Source organism: Papio anubis, chromosome 13 (assembly GCF_008728515.1).
Source record: "Papio anubis isolate 15944 chromosome 13, Panubis1.0, whole genome shotgun sequence".
NCBI lineage: Eukaryota > Metazoa > Chordata > Mammalia > Primates > Cercopithecidae > Papio > Papio anubis.
The window spans coordinates 43587862-43605869 of NC_044988.1; the positions used below are offsets into that span (position 1 = coordinate 43587862).

At 41.5% G+C, this 18008-nt stretch overlaps 1 non-coding gene across 1 annotated transcript; it reads right to left on the minus strand.

The window, feature by feature from the left end:
• Positions 1 to 12968: 12968 nt before the first annotated feature.
• TRNAH-GUG lies at positions 12969 to 13040 on the minus strand. Its single transcript has one exon. It is a non-coding gene; the product is annotated as a tRNA-His (tRNA).
• Positions 13041 to 18008: the final 4968 nt, after the last annotated feature.

Genomic DNA, 18008 nt, shown 5'->3' on the forward strand with positions numbered 1-18008 from the left:
ATAATATCACATAATTTAAGAGCTCTGGATCTTTGGCAAAATAATAATAATAACAATAATAATAATAATAAGGCATGTATACCATGTGCAAAACTGTAGCATTCATAAAGAGACAGGCCCCTTCTTTCCTTGCTTCCTTCCTGTTTTTCTTCCTTCATTTCTTTCTAGATGCCAGTTCTTATGAAATATTAAATGAGATAAATTACAATCACATTAATTGAAATGAACATGTATTTTCTAAACTCTCAGACCTAGAACAATGTCTGGCTCAATACAGATTTGTTAAATAATTATCAATATTAATTATTGGATGAGATACTTTGGGGCATGGTAGAGAAAGGCTGAGGAGGGCTAGAAGCCCTAAGATCTAAAATAACAGAGTGTATATGTTCTTTCAAGAGATAAGATGTAAAAGCAGGAACACAACAAATCACTCAAAAACTACCCGGAATTGAAGATACTGAAGAGGAACGCAGAGCATACATCATGAAAATGGTAAATCAGATTAACTCTTCCACTGAGAAAGATAAGAAGATGGGTTTTCAATGTCAGTTATCTTATCTACACACAAATGAAAGTTGACAAATGTAAATTACTTGCTACAAACCAATGGACAGTGGACCCATCACAGTTGGATAGATTTCAACAAAGCAAAGGATGCCACACTAGAATTGGCCCAGTGCTAATTTGCATACAGCAAAGATTCATTTTGATACACCTTTATAGAGTTCATTTTCAATGAAAGTGCAAATTCTTTGTACCAAAGCATACCCAATTCTTCTATATTTTCATGATTTATGATTGAGCAGAAATCTACAGGTATGTCAGACATTTTAATAGATATTCAGGACTCCAAAGAAAACTCATGATAGAAGAATTAGAATTGCTATGTTTTTTCCTTGAGGCTATTTTTCTCACTTTTCTACCTAGCACTTCATTTTCCTCAGACCAAAATTTCTCTTATGCATTTTGATGAGGCCACAGGAAGTATGAAAAGTACAGAAAAAGTAATTATATTCCCACTAATATAATCATATAAACAGGCTAGTGTTAGCTCAGTTAGTGAGAAAAAGACATTTAAAAATGGAAGCAGCCACCATGCTATGCAGGGTTACCATGACAAAGGAGAGTTTGACCCAGGAAGATGAGACTAACAACTCCTCATCTTCAGGTCTCAGACTGTCAGATCCTTATGGAAACTTTCCTGCCTTTTCCCTAGACATTAGGCCTCTGGTTACTGGCTACTTTTACTTATAGACCACTGATCACTTGATATTCATTAATTATTAGCAGTCTATGAATGCTTGTTCTTCCCAAAAGGCCTGAATGTCCCTGGAGTCCATGTTTGCTCACCATGATGTTTCTGGCCTGGGGCTTCTGTGCCTGCTATAAGTATTCTTATGGAGTCAGGAAAAGAAAGTAAGGCTCCTTTCTCATTCTGCCAAAGCCCCCATATTAGTTGGAAGACTTTCAATTGCACGTGATAAGCATCTAGCTTAAATTACTTTAAGAAGGCAATAAGGCTTGAAGGCCAGCACACTTATAAAACCCAGCCTTGAAAAGGCCGGTCTTGAAACTATATCCTCTCACTTTCCACTCAAGACACTCCAAGGAAGGATTCGGATTGGCTCAGCCTAGGTCATATGTCCACACCTTGGACTAATCTCTTTGGCTAGAAGAATAGGGTACAAATCCGCCCAACCAGAATCCAGTGGCCGCTTCTGCGATTGAGGAAGGTGCAGAGTGCTGTGTCCCCAGCTCTGCCAGCCACAGACAGCCTTGTGTTGTGGGGGAAGTTGAAAGTAGCAAGAAGGGTCAGGGGGATGCTGGGCACGTAAAACAAAGATGCACATGGAGGCTCCCAGCCTCCATCTAGAGGAAGATGGAATGTTTCTACAGTTCTGGATTTCCAACACCACCACCCTTGATATGGGCTGCTTTTATTTTATTTCACTTTTTAGGAGCTATATGGATTTATAACAGTTCAAATGATCATTTCTATCTCTATTAGACCCTTTTGTAAAAAAAAAGTATGCCCGCATGCCAGTAGCAATATTTAACAATTTAATTCAGAGTGATACCATTAGTTACTTTTGATTGACTTGGAAAATAATACATACATCACGTTTTATTTTGAGGAAAAGCCTGAGAGTAGTAATCAGATCAGGGGCAAAAAGTATTCATCTACTTCATTCTTAAGGATAGTTTATTGCTCCTATCCATAGGAGCATGGAGTGACCAGTAATATCTGGTTCTTCTGGGACCCCAGAATTCCCCGCTGTTTTCCTGTGTGCTCAGATGTTTTCTCGTGCTAAAGCTATACATGTAAATCAAGCCCTCTTACACAGAGATGTGAACAAGAAGACTGATTTTTTTTTCTTTATGAGTTATACTTCAGCCCACATGTGGCTGCACATGAAATATCAATTTTTTCCTCTTTTTTACTTTGTGTGACATCGGGCCTCTTCTCTATTTACACAGGACAGAAGAAAAGTTCGAGGAGGTAAAAGGGTCACTGGGCCCATTATCCTGGCCGTCTATAGTTTTCTCCTGCCATTTCCTCTCATCCATCATTGTCCTCCCTAAAAACTCATCTATGCTCCTTGAGTTTTGATTATTTTTCCTTAGGTAATGCCCCTTTTAGGGAACTTATTTGAAGATCATTATATTCTCTGCTAAGTAGTTTGGCCAGAACTTTCCTGTTGATCCCAATTTTCTGTCTACTCAGATTCGGTTTCCCTTGTTCCTGCCATGCAGGGAATATTTGCATTCTTTCTGATGGTGGGGAACTGTGCAGTAATCTTACACCATATGTATTTTTATACTGAAAGTCATGAGATCTTTATTTTGCATTCCTTAACTGTGACCCATCATCTATTTCCCATCCTTCACAAGGGCAACCCGGGTCGGCATGCATCTCCACCAGAGAATTCCCAGAGACGCTCGGGAATTTGGTCCTTTTATCTCTCGCTTTTTTGGCAAGGGGTGGGGGCTGGGTATGCTTGCTTGTTTACATTGAGAGAAGCACTTTTAAGTTCTAGTCTCTCCAACTGTCTAACCCCCACGTACTCTATGCTCATAACACCGATGCCGTGATAGTTTAAGTTAAAAAATAAGCACAAGCCCAAGGGAGTAAAGAAGGGGCCTAGATGGGAAACAAATCAGATATTGAAACACTTCTGCCTCTGCCACTCGTCTTTGCTCCCTTACAGAAGAAATGTAGTGATGGATGATTCTGGGGACAAAGGATTTTCAGCCTTTTCCATTGCTGTATTCTGTAGAACACGGTTTCTAGGAGATGGGAAAAACGTGTTCGAGGGTCAAATGAGTTTTGCGAACAGCATATCGGAATTCACGGAACATATTAGCATAGTAAAGGCTCTGACAATTTCACATTAAATGAATCTGTTTACCTTTGTTTACCTCAGCATTCCCTAAACTTATTTGAGCTTGAAACATTTGCCACAGTTTACCCAGGGGCAACCTGCAGAACGACGTTCCTTGGACTACCCAATTAGAAGACAAAGAAATACGATTTTATTATCTTAAAAGTGACACACTCTTTGCAGATATTAAGGACATGAGTTTAATTTCCTTCCTCAGTTATTGTTCACTGCGTGCTCTCAGAGGCTGGAGCCATGGGTCTTATTGACTCAGAGGCAGAGCTCTGACGCAGGTTCTTGACATTTTGAGCAAGACAATAGGCAGGCGAACCAGGCTCTGTGGAGAGGGAAAGGATTTTTAAAACTTTATTTAGCTCCTGTTTGACATATCTGGAGATAAGTCTGGTGGACTGGACAGAATTTTACATGAGGGACATCTAGGCAGGAAGAGGAAGTGGGAAGGAAAGCCCATTTCTTCTAGTGTTGGCAACATTAGGAGGATAATTATGGCAAGAAAGGGTGGAAAGTGAATTAACCAGCTCTGTTCTAATTTCCCCGCCTGGGCCTTTGGTTTCGAGAGGAGGAAAGAGTAGTGAGTAAATACGGAAGTGTTCCAGGGCCCAGTTCCTACAGGAGGCTTTGGGTTTAGCCGCTGGCATGGACAGGCAAAATAAGTGTTTGGAATTTCATTTGACTGCTCAGCTCTAGGTTTCTCTATGGTGTGGCTGACACCCACGCAATCCACAGCATTCAAGGGCAGATGAATTGCCAGCGAGCCTTGCTTGGGGCCACACAGGTCTAGTGGTACTGCTCTACAGCGATTCTTAGTGTCACAGAGAACCAGGATGAGGAGGCTGACTCAGCCAGGAAGGGCCACTAGACCCTGATCAAGAGGAGAGAAGCTGGCACACAAGGTCTGCCAGCCCTGCCTTTAGTATTGGTACCGGCAGGAATCGAGGGCAAAACAGGGGCACTGTGTGGTCTCTGACCCCTCACTCCATCCTCTATAAGATCATGTGAGCCCAGCTGCTTGCCCAGCTGTGCACTGGATGCCCTGTTGTAGAGATCTGGGGAAAAGGGGCAGAAATGATTGAGACATATATAAGGAAACATATAAGAAACTGTATTTTCTCTGCATATATGAATTTTAGTGTGATTGAAATTTCAGCATTGCTACTTTTTTTTTTTTTGGTATTCAGTGAAGTTTAGATGGGACCACTTAATCTCCAGGCATTTGTTTTCCCTCATACTGCAGGATTGCCACAGCAAACCCAAAAGTGTGGTACTACCACACTATTGTGCACTATTGTGTGGTACTGTGATTATTGGTTGATTGGACCATGGGCTACTTCACTACAGAGGCCTAGTTTCATTCATCTTTCTCCCAACACATAGAGTAGCACCTTAATATAATATGCATTCAATAAATGATAGTTGAAATGAATGAATGAATAAAATATGCTTAGGCTCTGCATCTCAGTAGATGCTCTAGGGAGAAGCTCATCTACAGATTCTTTTTGACTAAAGGAAGAAAAATTAGTCTTCCTTGGTGAGTTTGATGACAGCTACCTTTCTTCATGTCCTATGTCCTTTCTTCTTTTCCTTACCTCCCCTCTCTCTATTCAATTACTTTCTTTGTACTCTGCCTTTTTGGGAAATGCGTTGGAGATGGAGGTAGCTGGCAGAATGAAGGAGTGGTCCTGCCATTGACTTTTCCCAAATCCTCCTAAACTGTCACTCAAGAAGATTCTTACATTTCTATGGCACTTCTTGGCTTAAAGAAAAAATCAGAGCCCTCTGTTTATAGTGTGACAATCTTACTAATCACTCCATGATCTTCCCTGTCTTTATCCTGCACTCTATGCCTTTCCACCATTATGAGCTCTACAGGCCAGATGTAGGTGGCATGCCTTTGTAGTTTTTATACTCTCCTCTGTGTTCCCATGAGGCTTTTCTCATACCTTTATGATGACACATTTTGTTGGATTATAAGTGAACTGATTTGCATGTCTATTTTCTCCTATAGACCGCAAGCTCTTTGAGAACCTTTGCTTTCATTGTTGCCTCTTCATGTTTTATGGTGCTTCATACAATGCAGACATGCAATATATGTTTGCTAAGTGATCAAACTGGGTATCTTATGATTCTTTAAAAGCAGAAAAAAGGAAAACCTTACTTTCCCAATGTTTGTAAGTCTTTATATTTTTCTGTCCCAACCAGCTCATCAAGCCTATCAAACTTCTGTCCTTCCTCCAACCATTCCTCTAGCTGAAGACATGTCAGGGTATTTCCAGGAGCACCCAGGAGGACATTCAGAAATAAGTCCATTTGGATCCTCCTTCTCTGATGGCTTTGATATGTGCCCCTCCCATATCACATCGCTCAGGAACAGTCCTACTTCCCTGCCTGGGGAAGCTCTTACAGCTCCTGGAGATGCAAAGCTCTCAAATTGCAAAATGGTGCTGAGTTCCCTTCAGATCTCACTGCACTGGAATCATACTGAGATCCAGCAGAAATGTGAAGAAGACTCCCTCTTTTCTGCTTGTGTCCTTCCCACAAAAGCCAGAAGAGATATGTGTTTTGGTAGCTGTCTCTGGAAAGGGGCTACTCCATGGCTCCTTTCAGGACTCAGTGCCAAAAAGAAGTGTTCTCTAGATTCCCAACTAGGGGTTAAATGCCTATGTGTACTCTTATCATACTTGTAGCTTTCTTTATCATCATCTTATCATGATGGATTGCGATGGATTGCAAGTGCTGAATGACTTAACAGTTTCTTCCATTAGCCTGACAGCTCTATGGAGGCAAAGATAATATATTGTTCATTCTTACATTCTCTTTACTCATCTTTATGTGTGGCATACAATAAAGGTAATAATAGTAATAATATTAATACTCATAGTGAATATTTGTATTGTACTTTCTCTGAACCAGATACTCTTCTAAGTGCTTTGCCTATATTAGCTCATTCCGTCCGCATGACAACTCTTTAGGCAGATACTATTATTATCTACATTTTACATGAGGATAAACTGAGGTACAGAGGGGCCAAGTAACTTTCCTAAAGTCATCCAGCAGGTAATTGGCGGAGCTTAATTTAAACAGAGGAATCGGGCAGCAGAGTTCATGTGCTCAATCACTGGACTACACTCCACTATGTTACACTACACAACTTGATACATTGTTACTCCGGATAAGGAGCTCATTCTTGGAAGCAGACATAGACTGGGCTGAGAGGACTCCTAGCACAAGGAGTAGAGAGCTTATGTTTATGGATGGGACGGGGGAGTGTGAACAGGATGCAGGAGTGGAGAAGGCTGATAGAAGAGTGACTGGGTGGAGAACCCAGAGGAGAGTCGGGGGCACACTTAGCAGCTGGTATAAGTAGGACATTTGAAGGAGACAGAGAAATGCCTAAAGGGGATTTTTGGATAATTTTCTTTGTGGGGCAGTCTCTAAAATTCCCCTGCTACTTCTTCTAGAAAAGGTATAGATCTGCATTATTCTTTAATTCAGCCTTTTTTTTTTTTTTTTGGCAGGATCTCACTCTGTCACTCAGGCCAGAGTGCAGTGGTGTGATCATGGCTCACTGCAGCCTCAACCTCCCCAGACTCAGGTGAGCCTCCCACCTCAGCTTCCTGAGTAGCAGGGACTACAGGCATATGCCACCGTACCCCGCTAATTTTTATATTTTTTGTAGATATGGGGTTTTGCCATGTTGCCCAAGTTGGCCTCAAGTTCCTGGGCTCAAGTAATCCTCCCACTTCACCCTCCCAAAGTGCTGGGATTACAGGTATGAGCCACCTTGCCTGGCCTAGATTTTTCTTTAAGGAAAACATCTTGTTAAGACTGGGCCAAGTGGAGTTCCAGAATTTGAATCCATCTTACAAGCAAACAGTGAGGTGTGTGAGTTGAATGCCATAGCCTCAACTCTCTTTGAATCTCCTGGGGGAAGAACAAGGAGAAATGGCTCAGGCCAGAGCCTGAAGCTAGCTGTATCTAGGATTTCTGATCAAGTTCCCTTATGTTTTGGAGATTGGGGGTACATGCATCCAAGAAACTGCAAAAGAGAAAGAGGGAAGGAAGGGTCAAGATGGTGCAGAAATAAGAACAAGAGAAAGTGAGAGAGGATGTAGAAAAACCTGCTGCTTTGATTTGTATGGTGTGATTTCTGAAATTGCTCCAGCTTCTACAGGATTTATGTGGCTTCATTAATCACACTTGCTTTTGAAATGGAATTTTCTGCCTCAAAGCCTTTGAACACTGACATTCAAATACAATATATTCTTTTAAAATCACCTCTGGATAAAGACAACACTGTTGAGGTAATTCCCCCAGATTGTAGGTGGAGTCTGTTTGGTCCTCTGATCTTGATAATATGCTGAAAATAGGACCTCCTTTCAGAGAACAGAGAGGTCTGGTAAGATTAGGATCCTGGATGCTGACACCCTGGGCGAGGAATCCGTGGAGGAAAAAAAAGAAAGAAAAAGCCCCTGGTCTTTGATGAACGACAAAAAGCAGCGCCATCTAGTGGCAATTTCACTTATTCTGGCGCATCTTGACCGGGACCTCCCTGCCTGGCTCTTTGCTTATTATCAGAGGGACTGGAACACACAAGTTTACCCTTCTAGTGGCTGCATGACCTGCAATCAAATGACAGAGCTTAGGTGAAGACATGTGCGTCTTACAGCTGCTGCCAGTAACAGTGGCTCAACCCAAGGCGTGTTTATTTTTGGTTGACTTTGGTATGCTGGGAAGTCCGTACAAACAACATAGAACAAAGATTATGGCTCTGGGAAGGAAAGGAAGGGAAGGGGAGTACTGGTCATCAGGATTCACACCAGATACACGTCCCCTTACCTAATTCACATAATCTCCCCAGTTTGCTAAGAAACCAAAGCACAAAGAGGTCAAGTCCAAAGTCAAAGAGTCAAGAGTGGCAGAGGCAGGATCTGAATCCAGGTCTCTTTAGAAAAACTTTCTCTCAGATTTAGCTTTTGTCAGAATTTTCCTCCCTGGAAGGCCCACATTTCCAGGCCTTGCCACAGATCTTCAGCCTTTAAGGGTGATGTTATTAGATAAGTGATAACACCTTAGAACAGTTAGGAGCACCGGCAGAATTGTCAACGTCTCATGCTTCCTATGGCTGAGCTACAGAGGGAAGAAATAGTCCCTTCATCATCCCTCAATGCTCAGATCCTTTGGTTGAAACTGCAGCAGCTGTTGGTGGGAAGCACTTTCTTTTCGCAAGCCACCACCAGCTGACCCTCCTGGGTCCACTGCTGCTCCAGTGTCCTGCACCTTAGGAGCACCCCCTCCCTACCACTGCTACCATGGGGCTTGCAGCAACAACCTCTCTGGCCAGCAATACTCTCTGAAAGTGAATTCCATCCATTCAGATTCTGATGTAATAAATCATTTTCTATGCATTGGCATATTTTTATTGGAAAAAACCACTTAACATTCTTCATAATTTGGAATAGATGTTGGTTTTTAAATAAGAAAGTATTCATTGTATGACTAATTTACTTTGAATTCAATTTATGACTTAATCAGAAAATAAATGTTAATTTCTTTTATTTATGAAAGCTCACTAAAATGTAGGCATAGAAAATATTGTAATATAAGCCCTCTCCAATTCAATAGGTTAATGGTGGAGATTAAGAAGATAGCTCTGACCCACTATACTGCAGGGAGCAAGCAAGAAAGAGGCATTTAGGTAAAGTCATAAGCTTATGGTAATAAAGCAAGCATATATAGTTCTGAATTTTTAATTCAGGTACTCAATTACAGTTACATGGGTAAAATTTTTTTTTGCTTGAACAAACTCTAGTAGATAACTGACTGCTGCTACCAACATGAGGGACAGAAAATAACAGATTACACAACGAATTAAGACTTCCTCTTGCCATGGTAGTTGACTCCTAGGAAGAAAAGAAAAAAAAGCTTTCCTGACTTTTCAATGAACAAATGATGTTATAATTTGAATAAACAGATCCAGGGTATGACAAAGTAACTGGTGAAAACTACAGTTGTCCAAGTCATGTGATCAAAATCAGGATTCTGTCCTTTTTCGAAAGTTTCCTCATTAATGTTAAAAACTTGCCAAGGAATCTAGTTTGAGAATGACTTGCCTTTTCCCTGAAATGCTTTTATTTATTTATTTACTTATTTATTTGAGACACAACCTTATCCTGTCACCCAGGCTGGAGTGCAGTAGCACGATCTCAGCTTACTGCAACCTCTGCCTCCCAGGTTCAAGTGAGTCTCATGCCTCAGCCTCCCAAGTAGCTGGGATGACAGGCAACCGCCATCTTGCCTAGTTAATTTTTGTATTTTTTGTAGAGAGGGGGTTTTGTCATTTTGACCAGGCTGGTCTTGAACTCATGACCTCAAGTGATCCACCCACCTTGGCCTCCCAAAGTGCTGGGATTACAGGTATGAACCACCATGTCCAGCCCTGAAATGCTTCATAATTGACATTTTGGAGAGACAGTTTTTGTAAGATTATATCATAGTCTCCCTGATTTTTCATGAGCAGGTATTGGGTTTGGTATAAAATGTAGACAATCTGGGCATGGAAATAATGGGGCCTTTGAGATATTTATCAAATGATTCTACAAAATTTAAAAGCAGATAATTTCTCAATGTAATTCAAAATTAGACTTTTCTCTCATAACTTGGGCTTTAACATTTCTGAAAACTAACTCAATGTTGTGTTGGTTTTAGAGTGAAAACACATTTTAACAACAGCAAGAAGGAAACCCAATGTCAGCAAACTCCTTGTTGATGAAAACAACCATTGGTTATTATGACACTCAGTCACAATAACCTAATGAAGAGTGAACGAGGACAGAAACTTGGACATGGATCTGGTCACTCAGTAGATCCTGACTCTTCTTCTACCCCTGGGTTGTCATCCACTTGATTACATTTTTTTTTAAACTTCTGAAATCAATGGTAAAGAGTCCTTTTCCTAATGGAAAACTCACTCTACAGAGTCTGTCAATGGAGGCTGGATGGTGGGTGAGGCAGCCTTAAAATAGTAAGAATAAATATGACTTGTTGCATGCCTGCTGGGCACCAGTGTTGCATTTCTACTATGTGCTCCTGTATTAAGTGGCTTTTGTTTGTTTGTATATTATTCTTTTAATTCTCAAGGTACTATCTCTCCTCTCCACCCGCCTCCCTCCGCCTTTTCTTTTTTTTTTTAACTGTGACAGCTTAGATAACTTGCCCAAATTCAAGTTGATTTATTTGGTAGAGCCAGGAAGATTTTGTGCTCTTTACTAGCTAAGTTGGGAGCACTGTCATCCAGGGGAAAAGGCCTCTCTTGGTGAGACAGAGGAGAGAAAACAGGAAGTGCTCTCCTGGTCCAGGCAGTTGCCCTGTGTCCCTATGCTCAAAAAGTTGAGTCCAGACTAATTGTCATATTCTGACCTCCCCTGTCCCACTGCTTTTCTTTTTCACAAGGCAGTAAACATGTTAGTAGTTTGGCAACTGAACTCATGGGTTGGTGGAAGTAGACAGCCACCAAATGGTATGCTTGAGTAGTGCAGTGGGAAAAGCTTCTGAGGGAGACAATTGAGATGTCTCTAGGGCTAGCAATGCTCTCACTCTGAGACTGGCCTCAAGACAAGGGAGGGGAGGGGTTCTCTTGTATACTACATATATCTATCCCCATGTACACAGCTGATTGGTCCAGTGAGGGACACCTGACCAAAGGTAAGCCAATAAGATCCTTCCCTAGTATTTTTTGACCACAGCTGATTGGTCCAGTGAGGGACACCTGACCAAAGGTAAGCCAATAAGATCCTTCCCTAGTATTTTTTGGCCAGTAACTAAGGGAATCTCCTGCTGGAGGCAATGCTTCAGATACAAAAGGTAGGAGTTGCTGCCAGCTGCCATGTTTCTTGCCATGTAGAAGTCAGTTTCAGAGAATAAAGGCAACATTCGGAAAGAAATATGGGGTGAGATGGAGAGAGTTGGTTCTGGTCATCTTTTATTCCCTAGTTCCAATTGTTTCTTAAGCCCCTGCTGCACCCATTCCTGGGTACATGGTTCTCCCTAAATCAGTACGTGTTGTTTCTTTAGCTTGTAACCATTGAATTCTGACCAACACATTCTCCTTCTTCAAAGGAGAAATTTATTGTACTTTCAGCCTCTTAATAAAATATAAATAACCATAGATGGGCTTATTCTGTTTTAATGTAAGAACAATTGCAATTCAGCTGTCTTCTTGAAACAGTATTAGTACCAGGCAGCTGAGGACTTGCAGACTTAAGGCAAAGCCTAGGTTAAACTCTTTGGAGAAGGGAAAGCAGAATTTGTGGGGGATAAGGGTTAAGGGGTGAGGACTGGGGAATTTACCATATTTAGGAAGAGGAGACCTCAGAGTAGAAAATGGTCTTGAAAGTGAGTATTGAAAGAGGAAATAAGCACATTTTACTTACGTCATAATACTATGAGGCCAATATTTTTGGGTCCATAATCAGAGACTGATCTTTTTTTGGAAAGGGAGAAGAGATATTTATTGCAGTTTTTCTAGAATATTACTTCTAAGAATTTGCTGGCTCTGAAAGAACTTGATAGATTCTGTTTCTAGTCTCTGCACATATTTTTATTTGAAAATATTTTTAGTATTACATAAATAACAAATATGAATTTTTGCTAGGCTGTCTGTGAGACAGGGGTTGGGGCATTAAAAAACACGTTCTAGTGACCCCTTATTTAAAACATAGTGGGGTATAATTTTAGAGCAGTAAAACCTTATTATAACATACTTACAGTTGACATTTTCAGGCTGTATTGTCCATGTTTTTAAGTCCTGGAGAAAGGCCCATTAAAGCTGTGTTTCTCACATTAATTCAACATTTAACCACTTACAATACAAACCCCAGTCTTTTGGAAAATGTCATTAAAATTTTCTTGCCATATATGGACATTATTTATTGTTTGAGCCCCATTGTCTACTTATAATATGCCCTTTATCAGACCCAAATGCCCACTTCAGAGATTTTCGTTCTGAGCAACAACTGGCTTCTTACATTATCCAATGATGCAGGAAAGTTAAATTACAGCCAGTTCATATCATAGAAACAAAATGTTTCCTGCAATTACTGATAAGGGACAGTTCATTTTCTCTCTGTCATCCTGAAAAAACCCTCCTAACAACAATTCATGCCTGGTTAAACAGGATTTCCACATCTACTGCTGACATCTTTCCAAATAATTCAGGGTTGTTATTACTGTATAGCCCTGGCAAGGCTCAAAAGCAAGCAGACTTGACGAGTCTGCTCAAAGCAGAGCTTAAGTAGTTGTAATTAATAATAATTACATGCCCACTACACTCCAGTTTTATCATATTACCCGTCGATGCAAATAAAAAACCCCACACGCAACACACTTGCAACAGGATTAGTGCATTAATAAAGTCACTCTGCATATGCCATCTCCCTAAAGTTGAAAATATTCATAATGATTTCTGTTTTATTGATTTTCATGATTGCATGTCTGGTTGCAAATGTTGTTTAGATGAAATACAGCTTGGGATCAGTCTTATTCTCTTCCAAAAACCTTCTCCCCTCCTGCCGTGACTCGGATTCGAACCGAGGTTGCTGCGGCCACAACGCAGAGTACTAACCACTATACGATCACGGCAAGCTACTGAAGAGCTGAGCACTAAGCTTTCTCTAAGAGCTATTGCAATATTAAAATTTGTGGAAACACTGCCATCTATTGTCTAAATATGTACACTTTCTTAATATTGGGAAGGAGAAGCTGTGTTCCCGTGATTTCTAATTATTTAGAGGAACAATAACAAATTCCTTGAAAATAAAACTAACGTCTTCTTGGCTGGGTAAATTGTAATAGGAGAGGATTCACTGCGTTTGCTGTCCAGGAAATGGTGATGAAGGTAACAAGACTAAGAGATACCAGTCTGTTGACTCACACTTCCTATGTTTAATCAATGATGGATATGGATTTCCCACCCCAACCACCACCAAATAATGTTGCATTGAATAACGTATGAGCCTCTTTTGTGCATTTTTTCACCACTAGCCTTATTTCTATTTGCTTAGGCAGCACAACAATAAAAAATATAGCAAGAACAAAATGGCCTGAGGACTGCAGAGACTCAGAAAGACTTGCTTTTCCTACTAGGAGAAGCCAAAGTCAGTACATCCTGACTGAGGAAAGGCTCCCTTTCAAACTCATTGATCCCTGAAGCTAGTTTTCTCCCCACCAGAATATAGGCCTTAAAGCCACAATAATCTCAGCAAGAAAAGCTTCCCAATAACATTAGCAAGCCACCACGCAAAGAAACTGGAGTGTTCTATGCTAGATAAGTTTCAAGACGAAATTTATTTTAGCTTTCTTTGTTGTAAAACTTGAAGTAGTAAGTGGTCTACACAAGATATTCCAGGGGCTGAAAATCTTAAAACAAAATGCACAGAAATATCTATTTCTAATCAATGGATTGTTATCAGGGTGCCTCCTTTAATTCCTCTATACAGAGAGGACCTGGGAACAGCTGGAGCTAGCTGGCACTGTGTGTGGGTGGCAAGAACCTCATGCATGTATTGATTGGGTGCCCACAGCTCCAAGGCTTCTAGAAGGAGGATATCTCAGAAGAGAAAAGTTTCAGACATAAATGTTCACTCACTCACTCCCATCTGATCATCTATAGTCCCTCTTATTTTTCTTCAATCTTTCACAAATACATCTTCCTTCTATGGCCACATAGAAGATTCTTGCTTGGAGTTCCTGCTCCAGAGCCATGCCTGCCCTCCATAGGAACCAGGCAAGGCATTCTCTGGCCTGAACAGGAACACATGTGAGTGAGTCTGGTGAAAGGTAACCCTGTGGCAAGGGGGCAAACCAAATCTCCTGGTCGACAAAAGAGGACATGTTTCCCAAAGTATAATCATTCGTGTACCACCTTCATAATTTTTGCTGTGGGCGTGTACCAACTGAACCACAGGAGAAATAATATTTTTAAAAGATTAACTCATAGCATACAAATTGTGGAACCAGACTATCTGGATTTGAATTCGGGCTCTATCACTTACTAACTGGGGGAACTCAGGCTGCTTATTAACCTCTGTGCTTCTGTTTTCTCATCTATTAAGTGGAGATAAAAATAGCAGCTACTTCATAGGATTGTTATGAGGGTTCAACAGATAAGTACATGACAACGACCTAAAATAGGTCTGTCACATAGTAAGCATGGTAGAAATGTTAGTTACGTTACTATAATTTAAATAAATAAATTTTCAAAGAAAAGTTTATAACATTCCATATATTTAAAAAACATAGTATCACATTCCATAAATAGAGGTCACTCTAAAATGTGAAAACAAACCAGTAGAATTAAATCCTAGCAGACACTCTAAACTCCAAGCTCAAGTTCTGCTCTGTGTTTAAAAGGCAGGTGGGCAGGAGATCTGTTAAAGCCTCACCAGCCTCAGAACCAGGCTTCTTCTGGACTCTTCCAAATGACCACAAAAGATTTGAAAAAGGAATAACTTTCTCTTCACAGATTTTAATACTATTAAATGCCACACCCATTAAACTCCTTAAATTACTTCACACATTGGATCTGTCCACCTAGGTCATACTATGTGACAATGCTCAAATCCTAGTGACTTGGAATAAGGAAGGCTTTCCCTCCCTTGCACTGATCCACATTCATTGCATGGCCCTGCTTTCTGTCTCCTCACTCAGGGAACCAGGTTAAGGTAACAACCACTGTCATGAACACTGCTCATTGCTTTGGCAAATGGAAAGAGCTCTGCAGATTCCGGAACCTGCAACGGAAAGCTGTTCTTACAACTCACTGGCTAGATCTGGTTCCATGGCCTCAGCTTGCTATAAAAGTCCCAGGCAGTGCATCCCTGCCATATGCCCGGAAAGCAGGGAGCTGGAAATCTTAGGTGAACATCACTCAGGACTTCCAGCCATGCCACTACTGGTGAATCTCAGCTGAGAGAAGTCTTTGAGGCTGTGTACCTCAAAATACACATGACTGGGGAGCAAAACCCTGACATGGAGAAGTGTTCACCAGGTAAGGTTTTCATTTGGTATCTGTATGGGCTTCTCCCTTACTTGATATCAGTCATTGTGTGCATAGACTCTGAAAGGTTCTTGCCTGTTACAGTGAGATGGACTTTTGAACAGTTACCAAATTTCTCCTGCACATTCACTGTCTTCTTAGGATATGCATTCAGATTTCTTCCACAGCACCAAATACCTGCGACTCACTACAAAGGGAAAAATCCATGGAACCAAAACATGGTTTCTGATGGCATTTGCAACTTCTTTGCAACCTACCACCTGATTTTTTTTTTCTCTGATTGTGCTATCTCAATAGTGACATTATTATCACTCTCCCACTAATTTATTCATGATTCACAAAGACTTGGGATCTACTATAGTTCAGTTATTTTTTCTGAATCTTAAGGATTCGGTGGAGAAGAAAACAGAAATGGATCATGATTTCACACAATTTATAGTCTAGTGACTGAGATATAGATGAATAGAGATAATATATGAGTTGGCACCCCGGAAGGACATACATATTTCCTTAAAGTTTTCAAATGAGGCTGAAGTTGAGAAAGGCAGGGAAGGCATTATGAGAGAGAGGGAGGAGAGAGGGAGAGAGAAAGAGAGAGAAAGAGACAGAGAAGAAAGTGGCCTGCTTTGTCTGGATTCCAGTTCTTTCTCCAACCTTTCTCCCTGTGTGACCGTGGACTAGTCACTTGACCTCTCTGTGTCTCTATTTCCTCATCAGAAAGGTAAGAGAAATTGGCCTAGATGAGCTTTCAGATTCTTTACACCTCTGATATGCCATACATTTAATATAGGGAAATACATTTACGAACAATAGCCAAATGTAAAAAGTGTGGAGGAAAAAACACCTATTCAAAGCAGGAAAATCTTATAACTATTATAGTTATCTTTTATGTGTTTTCTTAAGTTCATGGAAGCTGTCCCTTTGTCAGCTTCCAAATGTTGTCAGCCTCATTTCCCTGCCTGTGGCAACACATTTTAAATAAGATAGGGATCAGTCTGCTGTATGAGTGATTTAAGTTGGGTGTAAGCGAGAAGTTCTTGCTTGTGTGGGGCATTAAACTATGGAATTCATTCCCAAAGAAGATTGTTGACTTCCCCTTTCAGAGTTTTAAAAATAAGATGAATGTTTACCAGGGGCTCATTGTCCCACGTGAGAGAGCCTGGCTTTCCTGCCTCTCCTCTGGCCTCCTGGTGCTGCTCTTCTGATGGAGTTGTTCCCCTCCCTGGTTGTTTATAATGGATTCTAGCAGAGGAGCCTGGAGCTGACAGGACGGCCCGGGACCGGAGGGGGTCTCCCACCTCCCCAGCTGAGTCCTATCTCCAGCGTCGCCACTCCTATCCCTTTTCCCAGGCCACTCTCTGTGTTCTCCTGCTGGTCCCTCTTCTCAGTGTGCCTCCTGCCTCGCTGGGCGTAGGGAAATGACAGTCAGATCCATCACTGGGCTGGAGGCCAAGAGTGGCAATCCGTGGGGCTGAGGCTGGCGCAGTGCCCAGTTTTCAGACAAAGACAGGTTGGGAACCCCCCTGCAATGAAGGCTCCACGGTTCCCTCCTCCCAGAGTCCTGTCTCTTGTTTCTTAGGTACTTTCTAGAACACCACCCCCATCCTTGTGTGTGTGCGCGTGTGTGTGCGCCCGCGTGTGTGTGTGTGTGTGAGATGGAGAGAGGTTGGTGGGGAGTAGATGAGCGGGAACTGAGAAGCAGGGAGGGAAGGAGAGAAAGGCTGGACAAATCTTGTGCTTGTAAGGGTACCAAGGATTGCTCATATACTACACACACTTATGGAAATAAATCATATTTTTAGGGGGAAAATAAGATAGCTGAAAGCAGAGGAAGCCCAAGTCAGTTGCAGCTCCGGATTTCAAGCTTCCAAATACATCACCGTCATAAAGAAATGCTGGGTGCTAAATGGTCTTAGGTGTGACCATCTCAACGCTTCCTGTGTGTATCAGAAAATCGTTGATCCTGAGAGAGCGTGAAACACCAGAGAACAACGCATTATTTTTAGAATTCTTGTAACCACAAAATGTTTTAACAGTTTACATTTTCGAGAGTAAACTGCCTGGAGTGATTTTCCCCCTTGCTTATTAATGAATTCTATTTAACCAAGTCAGAAATCTTGCTGTGGGGAAAGCTGGAAAGGGGGTGGTGGGGGTGGAGAGGGGTTGTTGGTTGGTGGTTTAATTTTAATTTTTTTTGCCTGAAGGCACCATTAGAAAACTCCAGATGCAAAGCTTTCTAATAGAATTCTTCATCAGACACAGCCCCCCGGAATACATGGGCCTAACCTTTACGATCTGGCGAGCCAGGCCTCTATTTGGAAACCTTGTGAGGGGGGGCTGATCCATTAATGATAATGTGTAATAACAAAGAGCCAGGAGAACAGCTGAAGGCCTGGAGCGGCAGAGAATGAGGGCTCTGCGTGTAGAAAGAGGGGTGGCAACAGGACGCCCGAGAAAGAGGGACATGGGGTGGAGAGAGGGATCGCTGAGTAGTAGAGAGCCTGGGAACGCTCCCAATGACCATATTTTCTCTTCCCATCACATTAAGATTC